Source organism: Mytilus californianus, unplaced genomic scaffold (genome assembly GCF_021869535.1).
Source record: "Mytilus californianus isolate M0D057914Y unplaced genomic scaffold, xbMytCali1.0.p SCAF_8, whole genome shotgun sequence".
NCBI classification, from domain to species: Eukaryota; Metazoa; Mollusca; class Bivalvia; order Mytilida; family Mytilidae; genus Mytilus; species Mytilus californianus.
The window spans coordinates 25,766,945-25,780,795 of record NW_026262734.1 but is presented as its reverse complement, the minus strand read 5'-3'; the positions used below and the strand labels follow the sequence as shown (position 1 = coordinate 25,780,795).

Sequence of the window (13,851 nt, the reverse complement as noted above, 5' to 3'; positions counted from 1 at the left end):
GAATTTATGCTGAGTCATCATAGTTAAGGCCCAGGATTTTCTCAATCTTCATGAAATATTCATAAAATTTGTATTTGAGTTAATTTCATTTAAATCTCTTAAGATAAACCAGATTTGGTGAAATTCTATATGTTCTCTTTTTTCACCCTATATAGGATGCAATTCTGTAAATATAGACAATTTTCCGTAGGAACTCCTTTTACGGCTAAGACTGTGCCACTTTTACTATGAAGTTTCGTGAAAAGTTATATCCAACGGAAAGTTGATATGCACTACTATTTTATTCAAAGGTAAAAAAATAGGGCTGTGCGGCATATTTTCAGCATTTATATGCCCTGGACTTCTAAGAGTTTAAACTTATACTAAAATTCTATACTATCCCTACCTCCACTTTTGGGCCTTCTTAGAATTAAAATTTAGGCGCTACCATGATTTTCTTTACTGGTAACATTCCCAAGTTATGTCTCTATGAGATGAAACACAGAGATCATATCTGGGAACCAGTACGTTAACAAATTAACATATCTATGAATATTATATATCTCCCCAAAAGAGGCGTGGCTTGTGAAACAGCTGTATTTACAAAGTGCAACCTCAAGAAACCTTCAATAGCTTTAAATAATTTAAAGTGACTGTTGTTAATGTTCAGAATAACATCCTTTTCATATTTCACACATCAATCTAAAGGTAAAACTTATATTGATTTGTATGCCCGTTTTTCATATACATTGAAACATGGGGAAATCGAACCCTGATAAAACCGAATTTTACTTTATAACGAACAATTTCCAAAGTCCCATGAAATTTCCTCATTAATTAACGTTAATTCAACCTGAACAAACCGAACCCTGCCAATACTGAATTCCGAACGTTTTTTGGAGGCTCATTATTGAATGTGTATCAAAAAGTTACCTGTAAAAATCGATCGATAACAATCAAAACAATTTAAATATTTACAATTTTTTGCATGAGTGATCATACAAACAAAGGCTTGCAAAGGATCCCCGAGGCTATTTGAAATTTATTTTAATGAGGAGTTGTTTTCATAAACTAATTAGCATGCAAATGTACATTAATACAATGTTTAAATTTTAAACATTGTGGTGACGTCAGCCTATTCATTTATCGTGGATTCTTTTTCTAGAATCAACGCTTCCTAAATCTGTCGCTGAAATGGACCCACCAAATTATATTCAATTGTTTCCTTTGTGTGTCTAATTTCATTAAGTTTGAATTGGCTAATTTACTGATTTCTGTTCACTAATGGAATTAATTTAAAAACTTACCTTTAATTTTGTAATTTGTATATGCCTTCACTGGGAATCGAATCCTTCCTTGAAATATGTTATGAATGACTGACATGAACACATCGACAAAACCTCTCGGATGCCAATGGATTACAAATTAGATGTCTATTTTATATATATAAATGAACATCGGACATACATGGGTTGTACCTTTATATATACACAATGGGCAGTCGTATAGTATAAGTTGGTAGCCGCGAGGTTAGCATGCTTAAAATCAACGAGTTAAAAGATAGGGATTTGTCGGTTTAGGTTCGAATCCCTGTATTATCTCTGTTGTTCAAATTCTTTTTTTTTTTCTGATTTTGCATGTTATAATGGATATTTTTGTAATAATAGCTAGTTTTACCGTTTATTTTTTTTATTATTATTGGCTATTTCACGTGTTTGAAACAAAAATGATTACATTTTATTTGTCATTTTTTGTTGAATAAATATAGTATGATTTCATCTTTTTTACTACATAATTTTACAAATGTTTGTTCGCAAATTCCTATACGAGAAAATCGTGATGTGCCTAGAGTGCTAGAAATTTTGGTAACATACTTATTATATATACTTTACATATGCTCTTTGGTCGGGTTGTTGTCTCTTTGACACATTCCCCATTTCCATTCTCAATTTTATTAGAAATAAGTTCGAATATGTCTTATTTTGTAAAAATAGATAATATTCAGATGCCTGATAATATAAAGATCTTTCAAGGTAGAAGTGTTATATTTGTAATTTGTTATCCAATTAATTGTGATCTGAGATTTATCAATGCATCGTTGGACACGATAACATGGTTATTTAAACTCACTTACAATACCTTCTAATTAAGAAAAGGCTTTAATTTTGAAAAGAAATTAACACAATAGTTTAAGTTATAGATACAATGGATCCACGCTTATCCATTGTATCTATATAACGGAAACTCCTGACAGATATATTATTAATAGAATTATAAAAGTTCTAATATAAAAAAGAAGATGTGGTACGATTGCCAATGAGACAACTCTCCACTATAATAGCCTGGGAAAGGTAAAATAATTTGACATTCTCTTTAATGCAGTTAAAATTAATTACAGATTCAGAGACAATTTCAAATTATTCACAAAACGATTTCATTTTGAAATATGGGATAGATAAAAGCTACTGCTTGTGACATTCTAAAGAAGATTAAAGGGTTTCAACATATTAAAGTTAAATATGTGAGATTTAAACATCGTTTAAATATAGAACAAAATTCCAACTGACCAGTGAACATAACAACTATCTTACCTTGTTTAGGATGGAAATATTATCAAATTCTAATTATGAAATCGTGCATAGATAAACTAATGAACCGGATTTTGTAACACTTACTGTCTGATTATTATGTCTTAACCCGACCTTTATATCACGGAGTCGTGTTGTTGTGTCCCAATTCTAGGAAAAATACAACATTTGTCAAATACAAAAATATGAAGATGTGGTATGATTGCCAATGAGACAAATGCATGTGTTACTAAATATGTTAAGATTTACTAATAAATATGGTAGACACGTGACATATACCTGTTGAAAGGTTTCAAATAATTGTTAAATTAATCTATCTGGTATACTAGATGGTATGTCCGACAAGTATATTCTCAGACGTAAACACACAGGAATTATAATGTATTGCATTTTTTAATAATTGATGAAGTAAAAAAATAATATTCTAAATAATAATTAAACACTACTACCAAATCAATGTTTAGTCGGATTCTACAAGAAAAATAGTTTTTTTGTAGAATATGCCTGACTAAAAAAATAATGTCTCTTTGGTATCTTTCGCCTAGCTATTAAACATAACAATAGATATCCACAGTTTGGAAAATATTTTATATGAAATGAAAATTGGGTCATAACTGTTAAAATTATATTTTTCGATGAATTGTTAAGTTTTAAACAATTTGTTCTTTACCCAAAAGACAACTGATATTTGAATTCTGAAAATTTAAGGTTTTGATGTTTTTGATAGTTTTAATTAAAAACGAAAAATAGTTTGAAATCTGGGGTGACAATATCCTTTTCATTTTAACACATAATTTGCAGAATGACTTATATCAGATGTATGATATGATATGTCGGTCAGAAAAGAAGCACGAATTAATGACTCTGTTTTCTGAATTCATTTCAATAAAACTAATATGGTAACAAACAAACAAAAAACTAACATGGCAAAAAAACAAATAAAAAACAAACACGTTAAATATCAAAACTTTTTTAACAGTTAATAGAGTATTTCTTAAAAAGGACGAAACATCAAGCTGTAAACCTTCAATAGCTTACTGAATGTTTATTTCATAATAGTAGTTATACACACTTTTCAGACAACTAGAATAAAAAGAGAAGCAATGAAAGTTTAAATAGACCAGGTTAATATATCATACATTCCAGGATTGTAACATTAAACTACGGCAGTAAGTTCTTTTAACGAGGAATGTCACTTCAGTATTATTCTGCCATTTCCATTGTTATCGTGGATGTAATCGACGATGTAATGTCTGCCTTCTTTTTATCAAAATGCAATAGTTCATAAAGCATCTTATAGCAAGAATCATTGAAGTTAGTAATACTTTATATCAGTTAATACCAAATAATTCCAAGATAACAAGTATACATGTACAATGTTGAAAAAATATCAATTTTATTCATTCTACGGTCAACAGCGGATATACTAGGCGAAAAATATGTAGGCCTCTTAAGGATCAGTTTAATATTAAAATACTTCCTGAGACTGCTTAAAGCAATTGTGAAGCTTTTCTGATCGTTCATTGCAAATATATATTGATAAGATTGGTAAGGCTTAGATACAAATTTGATCAAAAGATTTCTCGACAATTTGCACTACTACTTCTACTACTACTACTAGCACTACTACTTCTACTACAACTTCTTCTACCTCTACTAATCAAATTCTACTTCTAATAATCAAACTCTACTTCTACCATTTCTACTAATACTCCTACTAATAATCATCAAGTATACCAGGCTTATACTCAATACACGCGTTCCGTCTACATAAGACTCATCGATAGCACTCAAATTAAAACGGTGAGAAGATTTGATAAAAATTAAATGCACAGTACACATGATATTTCATTTTATAACAAGCATGCTGGTTAGAGGTCATATGGAGTAGTGTAACGACCTTGAATACCAATGACGATCTCTCTCAGTCTGTCAATTCTAATCGGATTCCTCTCTCTATATTAAGTAAAAACAGCAAGTTTGGATATTCAATATAAGCCAAAATTGGGAAAACAGTGTTTAAGCAATCAAAACAATAATTGTTGACATTCCCAATGCACTTGAATATAATCGTTATCTGTCTCTGTCATTTTGTTTAGACGATATTTTTTACGTCTTTTGTACGTTGATCAAAGGGACGAATTTCTTAATAGGATTATATTAATATCGCAGCTTAGATAAATGATAGAGTTAATACATTTCTGTATCAAAGGTTAAATAAAACACAGATGATCGGAATATATTAGCAGAACATGATGACATTGTCAGGTCAAAGATGCAGGGATCCAGTGTGCCCATAAAACAAAATGACGTCAGAAATTAGCGTACAGTAAATGAGTATTTCTAGCAATGAAACAAATATGACTTTATTGACTATTGTTAATCCAACATATTAAAAAAAATGGTTGAGTGCGCTTTCAACCATCAAAACTATACTGTATAAGTTATACAACAATAACCAAAATTTTGTTGTACCAGTATTTCTCTTAAACAATAATATGAATAGTTATGAGCAACTTTAGAACAACTGTCATACAAGTGGGAGGTTTAACGAGTTATAAAACCAGGTTTAACACAGCAATTGCCTAAGAAATGGCTGTACCAATTTAGGAATATGTCATTGTTTCTCATTTGTTTCTATTGTCGATATAGTCTATTTTTTTATTTTGTTAATTCTAAACGATTTCACCCTTTTTGAATTTATCTTGGAGTTCGGTATTTTTTTCATATTTTTTTAGCAATACACGTCAAAACAGTGTATTACAGTTTTACTATGTGTGCAATGCTAAAAGCCAAGAAATAAAGATCAGAACTTATTAACGGTTGTGTCATATTGCTTGTTTTAGTAGACGTCGGAATCTCTGGAAAATCATACATGCGTAGCAAGACTTTCAAACTGAGTCAATACAAGTAGTTCTACGTTTCCAGTTAATGTGATTATGATGATAAAAAGTAGATTTTATATATTAGACTAATGACATAGTGACTTACAATGGACACTACTTCAATATGATCAAATATTTCTACTATATGGTTCTTTGAAGGATTAATATGAACAGTGATGACAACACAAACCAAAATAGCAAAGTCGGTGTATTTCATTATTCTAAATGATAAAGGAAAAATCAGGGTTTCAGAAAATCTCTTCGATGATTTAATTACTTACATTGCATATGTATAAGTTGTACACCAAAATGTTTTCCTGAGATTTGAATCTGTGTCGATTGAATCAAACTTATCTTTAATGGTTGATTTTCTGACAGTTACGTACCATAACGTGCTTTCATTGTACAAAATGTCAATACAATTAAATCAGGAAATGAAAATGTGCAAATAGCATGGTTGCAGTAGAAAAGGATTCGAGCGCCTAAGTGAGACACCAACCCTACGAAAAACATAATCATTAGATATTTTGAAATTAAATGTTGAATTTACAATATGTTTTTATTTGCAAGGGTTTCAATGTCATCCTCAACAAGGAATGTGGGAGGAAAGTAACTGTTGCTTAGAGTGACATTGGGTATTGTTTTGATTATTCCTCTCGCTGTAAGTATAATATAACAAAAGACTGTTGGGATGTTTAAGTTTTATAAATTTTCATTTCCATTATAGCATTTATTACTGTCAAATTGACATTGTTTAGTTAAATTTGTTATTTTCCAGTTCCATATCAATATCCATAAGTTGATATTTCTTACTTTCAAGTCGGCGTTTTTAAATTTCAAGTTGAAACTTCTGATTTCCATCTTAGAAGTCAGAAATGAAAAGTTGGATATAAGAAGTGTCAACTTGAAACTGAGAAATATCAATTTGTAACTGAGAAATGTCAACTTGAAACTGAGAAAAGTCAGCTTGTAAATGAGAAATGTCAACTTGAAACTTAGAAATGCCAACTTTGATCTGGAAGTTGATAGCAGGAGAAGTGTATCCTGTCGACGCATCCATTCTCGATATTTTTGGAGTTCATGTGATTCACTCAGCTGTTGTTTGTACTTTCTAATCGATTTGCAAAATTTTAGCATACGTAAGCGATAGTCGCCTTAATAAATGCCAACTTGAATCTGAGAAATGTTAACTTAGAATTGAAAAATGTCAACTTGGAACTGAGATATGCCAAGTTGGAACTGAGAAATGTTAAATTTGAAATGAGAAATGTTAAGTTTGAAATGAGAAATTATAAATGACAATGTATTTACCAGTCCTTTGTGTAATATATATTTTATATTGATGTACCTATTTTTATTTTTATTTTTCAAAATATTCTGAAAGGACATAGATGCATAAATTATATATTACACGAGTTTGACTTCTTTACAAACCATAAAGGAGAAATAATCTTCAAATATTTACAACACAACTTATCATTTTAAGAAGATAAAACAGATTTTTTTGACAAATAATGGATGCGCAACAACACAACCTTGTCATACAAAGGTTGTTTTAAGAGTTAATAATATGGATTAATTATAACGAAATCCGGTTCACAAGTGTATATATAAACGGTTTGATAATTCAGACAAGGCACGTCTATTTATTCAATAACTAAAGGTAAGATACTTGTTGTGCTTCACTATATAATATATAATTTTGTTTCCATGATTAATAAGATATGAAATGTGTTGTATCTAACTGTTAAAATCTGTTATAATTTGATAAATTGTAGTTCCTTATATTTTCATCTCTTCCTTAATATATTGGCATCCTTCCACTTTTTTTAAGTCAATGCTTAAAACAAAAACCAGTAACCTCTATCATTTTCAATGTTTAAAAAATATATGCCCTGATTCCACATTTGATTTTTTTTTAAATTTTTATGCCATGTTGATAAGAACTTCAACACGTTAGGGGTTTTGTTGGTTCTTGTCTCGCTGTTTGAATATTTATACCTTACGTTGTGTTTTTTTTTTAATTTATTTTTCCTCATCGATTTACCAGATTTGAACATCGTTAAACAACTGTCGCCATAATTTTTGCATATTGTTATGGTGTGAGGATTTTATTTCTTTATTGCGATTCAACTGAGTTATACATTTTATATATATTTTGCGTTGTTCATATTTCCTATTTGTCAATCAAAGAAAATTAAATTCGTCTTTTATGTCTACTGTAAACAACAAACTCAGCTAATCTAAACATACTCGTTTTTTTAAGCGTATCTGCTATTATAGTCAGTATAAGTGATATTTCATTTTTCGTAAAACATGTTTTCTGAAACATTTATAAGGTAAAATGACGGCTCATTTACTGAATAAAATACAGTAGTCTTTATTTCAGAATAACCATGAAGCTAACGATAGTAATCATCGTTTGTCTTGTGCTGATAAATGTCATTTCCGAGGCCTATGGATGTACATGTTCTGGTGGTACAAATCAAGAATTGTTCTGTAGCGCTAAATTCGGTAATAGCCGTATATATATGCAGATATTAAAAAGATTTCGATTTTATAAATTCTTCAATTTTAACATAATTTGGATGTCTATAATTGTATAGGACACTTAATACAAATAATTCAGTTGGAAAACGGAAATCTATAAAACTTGATGTGTCTCTATTTAACATTAAGGTCGTCTTGCATATTGTACTTACTACATCACTACAACATATCTATGCCTCGAATACTATTAAATAAAGGTTTTTATTTTCATTCCGTGACAAACCCGAAAATATAAATTACATGAACATGGCTATTCTGTCTAGGTTTGAGCTTTGCAGATGAAATATATTTCAGACAAGTGCTTCAGACGCACGAAATAAATCAGGTATTTTTTCAGATAGATCCGTTTTTCACCGTCTAGCCAATTCAGAGCTGGCTTTTAAAAAACAACACAACTCATCGTGCATAATACAAAGCAGATCATTTACACATATTTTACGTATGGAGAACAAATACCTTTGGCATTTTATTGTCCTACTTGTATCTTATCTCCCGCGGACGTTAAGCACCCTTGAAAAAACCAATCAATAATTAGTATTCAAAATTGTAGGACATGCAACAACTTCGTTATGATGATATATTAATGCAGTTGAAATGTAGTCACGTATCATTTGCAATAAACCATCTCTTTGGTGAATATTGAAACCCTAAACAAAAATTTGCATCTCATTAAATGAACCAATTTCTATATTTTTTTCAATGTTTCTACAAAGGTTAATTTGTTCTTATTCTGCAATCATCTTTTACTTTCATGAGAATGATAATTATTGCAACTTTTTTCATTTTACCTTAAAAGGGCATTAGATACGAGTTATGAAAAAAAAATAGAATACGGTTTTTTTCTGTTCAATCATTTATGAAAGTGGAATAGTGAAATAATAATTAGCTTTTAGCAGCCAGTTTGCTTCAATTTTGTCAAAATAAGCTAAAACAAAACCCATCGCTGATAAATTATTCACCTCATTGAATCGATATTTATGTGACAATCTATTTAACCCCTGTGCTGGAGATGGGTTACGCATGTTTCAAGTAAAAACGATGCTAAACATACTTTTTAACCTACAATACAGACCTCGAAAAACCCAGTTCCACGTGGTAGCTATCTATTTATATTTACAACTATGTTTGTATCGTTTTATAACCGTAGGCAGTCTTCGGAGGTTGTCTCGATGGTTAATTAATTGACGTCTAGACAAAAATACGCCTTGAAATGTTAATACATATTATCGAGTCCATGCATTGTTAATTGTTTATTTTTAATTTTTATAAGTTTTAGTATGTTATAAATCAAATATCAGAATTTGAGTTAAATCGGTGAACATGAATTTGACAGCTAATGCCCTTTTATGTTCTATGTTGAATTGAGTACCTTTTGATCGTTATAAAAATATAGAATTTAAAAGACTATGGAATAAAGAAAAATCAATAGAAAATCAATGCCTATTTTTTTTCTTCAAATTAATCTTGTTTTATCAACACAAAGCATTAAGCTGTCTTGTATTACTTACCGTTACTACTTCCTCTATTCAGTTTTACTTATATACAAACACTATAGTGTTTGCTGTTCGGTGTGAGCCAAGGCTCCGTGTTGAAGGCCGTCCTTTGACCTATAATTGTTTACTTTTAATACATTGTGACTTGGATGGAGAGTTGTCTCATTGGCACTCATACCACATCTTCTTATTTATAACTACAGGTTTTGGTCGCCAGTTTTTGAAAAGCTTTGATTATATTTTTAGTTTCACGAGGAAAGGTTACAGGAATTAAGAACCTGAGCGCAGATCAAGTTGAATACACAGTGGCCGTGAACCATAATTTTAAGGTAATATATAATATGAGTCTTAAAATACACGTTAAGATGCGTTGCAGAGGTTCATGCAGAGGAAGTTTATAAGGCGATTGTTTTGTTCAATGAAATTGGAATAATATCCATCAATTGTTCACAAGAAATATTCTGTAAAATATCAGTATCCTAATTTCGTTATAGATATTTAATTTTATCCCTTCAAACAACATTTTAAAAAACTTCAAAACTTTATATCTTAATTCTTGTTAACAATATTTAGATGAGTGCAACAGCTTTAATTCAGACAATGTTTTGCATTTAGTAATCTTATTAAAATATGTTAGTGTCGATTTAACATTTTTTGGATAATTCTGTGACTCATATTACATTCTGGTACCTTTGAAAGGTTAAAAACAAGCATAACAGTCGGCAGTGTTGCATTAAAAATACTTCTAGCACTAAAAAGAAAAAAATTACCTCTAGCTTTCAAGAAGAGTAGGTTTCTGCTTTTTGACATTGAAGAGATCACCGAACTAGACGGTCTGCATTCATGTATGTAAAGCCGATGTGTGTATTCGACAATCGTGTGACATTTTTTTAAAAATGTTTTTTAATTTTTAAATGATACGTTTAGCATCTGTTAGTTCTCTTGTTACGGAGTTCTCTATCACAGATATGTTCAAAACGCAAAACTACTCAAGCAGGGTAACCACTAAGAGCGACAATGATCGACACTACACGTCACGTTTTAGAGTTTTAAATGTATATGCATGACAAAACACACTATCACACATTCAAAGACATAGAGATAAGAACACCAACTTTAATTTGCTCTGTAAAAGAGTTTCCAATTGACAATAGTCCGTAAATTAATTGTAAAAGAGTTTCCAATGGACAATAGTCCGTATATTGATTTAAACAAGAAACTAATAGCGTTTTTATTGCCATACTTGACAAATCTCATACTAAAAAGACTAAAGCATTGCGACATATATTGAACGATCCAAGTAATAATGTGCTTAAAAAATACCTGGTGCCTGTCTAAAGTCAAGAGTCTGTAGTTCAATGGTTGTCTTTGATTGCTGTCTGTTGCATTTGTTTTTCGTTTATATTTTTGTTATTAATCAGGTCGTTGGTTTTTTCGTTTGAATTGTTTAGACTTGTTCATGACGAAATCTTGTTTAGCTGTTTATACGGTAGGGGTTTTGCTCATATTTGAACTAGTTAAGCGTGCTGAATTCAGCATCATTAAGACTCGGATAGATAGTTGATTCATTGGCATTCATCGGAATTAAATCATTCTTCATCTTCGTTTTATATTATGTATTCATGGTTTGTAAACCCCTATATACTAAATCTATTGAGATACACAATCAAGTGTTTTGTTTACAGGAGCAGAAAGAGGCATATACTCAACGTAGATAGATATTTGATTTGTTAATCAAAATGTTTTTTGTTGTTGTAATTTTTGAACATTAGTAGTTGGTTTGTAGACCTGAAGAAAATTGGAAATCAGGAAATTTGCTTTCGTCCCATTTAACCTTTTTATCATGTTTATTGTATGATTAAAAAAACCATTGACAATACTTCTTTTCTTCCAAACGATCTCAAAATAAAGAACAAAAACACAACTTCATGTTAAACAACCTCCAATGAAATTCATCAATCGCTGTCTCATTGGCAATCATACCACAGCTCCTTATCTTTATATTCAACCAAAAACTGTAGAAATTTTCGGGATATAAACGAAAAGCAAAGATAGTGTTAAGTAACAAATCGATTATAAATTTAAAAGAAAACTGAAATCATACCTTATCATACCTTATCAATCTGTTTATGTCTTTTTTTATGTCACAGATCAAGGTTTCAAACACACTTAAAGTTCGATCCGCCAGAAGTTCAGCTACGTGTGCGGTCAATTTTAAGAAAGGAGTTGTATATTTGTTGTCAGGTGAGTACTTTGATTATATTCCTTGTTAGGTAGGGGTGGTTATGTGTATACTTCTCTCCGTAAAGGAAATGATGTTTATCGCAGTTTCCAATTGAACTACAGATCAGAATCAGAGTATCATGTAATATCGCTCATCAACCTTATTATGTTTACAGCGGTAGTATAACTAGTAAGCAATTCATTAAAGTTTATATGTGATTTTTTCTCAATTATTAATTTTTGTACCTGCATAATCAATACCTGCATAATCAATAATCATTAGTAATGATTTTTTAGATGAATAAAAAAACCTTGTTTATATCGTTGATATGAATACAATGTGAATTATGTAATCTATGACAATGTGCAAAACAAGAAATCATTATTCCGAACTTACAAATGAACCTCGTCAACATTTTAATATCATTAATCATAATACAATAGCTCAGTGATGGGGGTTTGTATTTTGACTTACGTACCGTTACAAGATGGCACGCTACTCTGCATATATATATTGTACATTTTTTGTTGTGTTTGAAGACAACAGTTACTTCTCATAGCCATGCATATCGTTTTTTTATCTTTTTTCGCTAAGTTTGTATCAACAAAAACAATAACAAAAAGACCGAACCCCAACGGAAAGTTTCTTAACAAACGACAAAATCTGAAGTTGAAACACATCAAACGAATTGAAAACAACTGTCATATTCCTGACTCGGTACAGGCATTTCCTTATGTAGAAAATGGTGGATCCAACCTGGTTGTATAGCTACCTAAACCTCTCGCTTGTATGACAGTTGCATAACATTCCATTATATTTAGTACAATGCGTGAGCAAAACTAACATACGTGGAAGCTTAAACCATGTTTAACCCCATCACATTATTTATGTGCCTGATCCAAGTGATTTAGTGGTTGTCGTTCGTTGCTCTTTATCATTTCTTTTTTATATTGGTTATGATAAATTGGATAACTGATTTTTCCGTTTAAATTGTTTCACATTTTGTCATGTCGAGGCATTTTACAGCTGACTATACAATATCTATTTTAACATCCTTACAGGGATATGTAGCTGCTTAAATACAAGTAATTTTGCATTACTGGCTAGATGTCTCATTGGAATTCTTACCACTTTTCTGTTATACTGTAATAACGAATGGTTTCGGAAAGCGTTATGAAGCTATGTTGCTAAGCATTTGTTTAAAGTTTAATAAAAAAACTTATCATATAGAAACACAGAATAATTGCAACAAGAAGGATAAACTTGATAGTAGTTCGGAGAGGGATTTTAAAAGAATTGAGGTGTCCATTTATCAAACAAAATAAGAAAAACACGGCGGAAAAAAAAACATAAATGTATCATTGCATGACTTATTCATATTTCAGGAGCTGTAAGTGGTTCAACATACCATACAACTAGTTGCCAGTGGAATCATAAATGGCAGGATATAAGCTCTGATACACGAACAAAACTCTTGGGTGGACAATTTAATAATTGTTAGTCGTAATATCACAAAGTCTTTTATCAAAACATTCTGTCGAATGCTATAATAATATATAACACAAAGTCATGCAAAATAGATAAATCTTTCAAAAAAGTATTCATTTTTTTATAAAATAAAAGATTTTCAAAACTGCAATCATTATTTGTCAAATATATGCCAACGGTTTGAGTTGATAGGATACAAAAGGTTACTCCGATTTTTCATAGGGTCTCATCGGCTAAAGTGTCTAAGTTGTTCATCCTCTGTAATCATTTCCCTGTCATTTTTGAGGTTCGGGTTTCAAGTCCTGTTCTTGGAGAGGTGTTTTTGTACTACGATATCAATTAATAAGGATAGCTACTTTTAGTTTCCTGCCAATAGGAGGTAATTTTCTTCGGGAAAGAGGGCTTTTTCAGTATAAAATAAATATCCGGCATGAAATAGTCAAAGTCACAGAAATTTGCATCTAAGACAAACATGCAAACACATAGTTTTGCAATACAAATTTTATAAACGCCAGCGAGATCAACCCACGTATCAAAAAGGCATCTATAAGATAAAATCATATATTTTCAATATCAGTTAAAGTAATTACATTGAGAGAGTTAAAACACCTTTGTGCAATATTTGAATATATTTAATTAGTAAA

At 30.6% G+C, this 13,851-nt stretch overlaps 1 long non-coding RNA gene across 1 annotated transcript; it reads left to right on the top strand.

The window, feature by feature from the left end:
* Window positions 1–7,043: 7,043 nt before the first annotated feature.
* On the top strand, window positions 7,044–13,358 carry LOC127710587 (uncharacterized). The gene is made up of 5 exons (XR_007986235.1): window positions 7,044–7,115; window positions 7,842–7,966; window positions 9,742–9,824; window positions 11,646–11,739; window positions 13,105–13,358. It is a non-coding gene; the product is annotated as an uncharacterized LOC127710587 (long non-coding RNA).
* The last annotated feature ends 493 nt before the right edge of the window (window positions 13,359–13,851 follow it).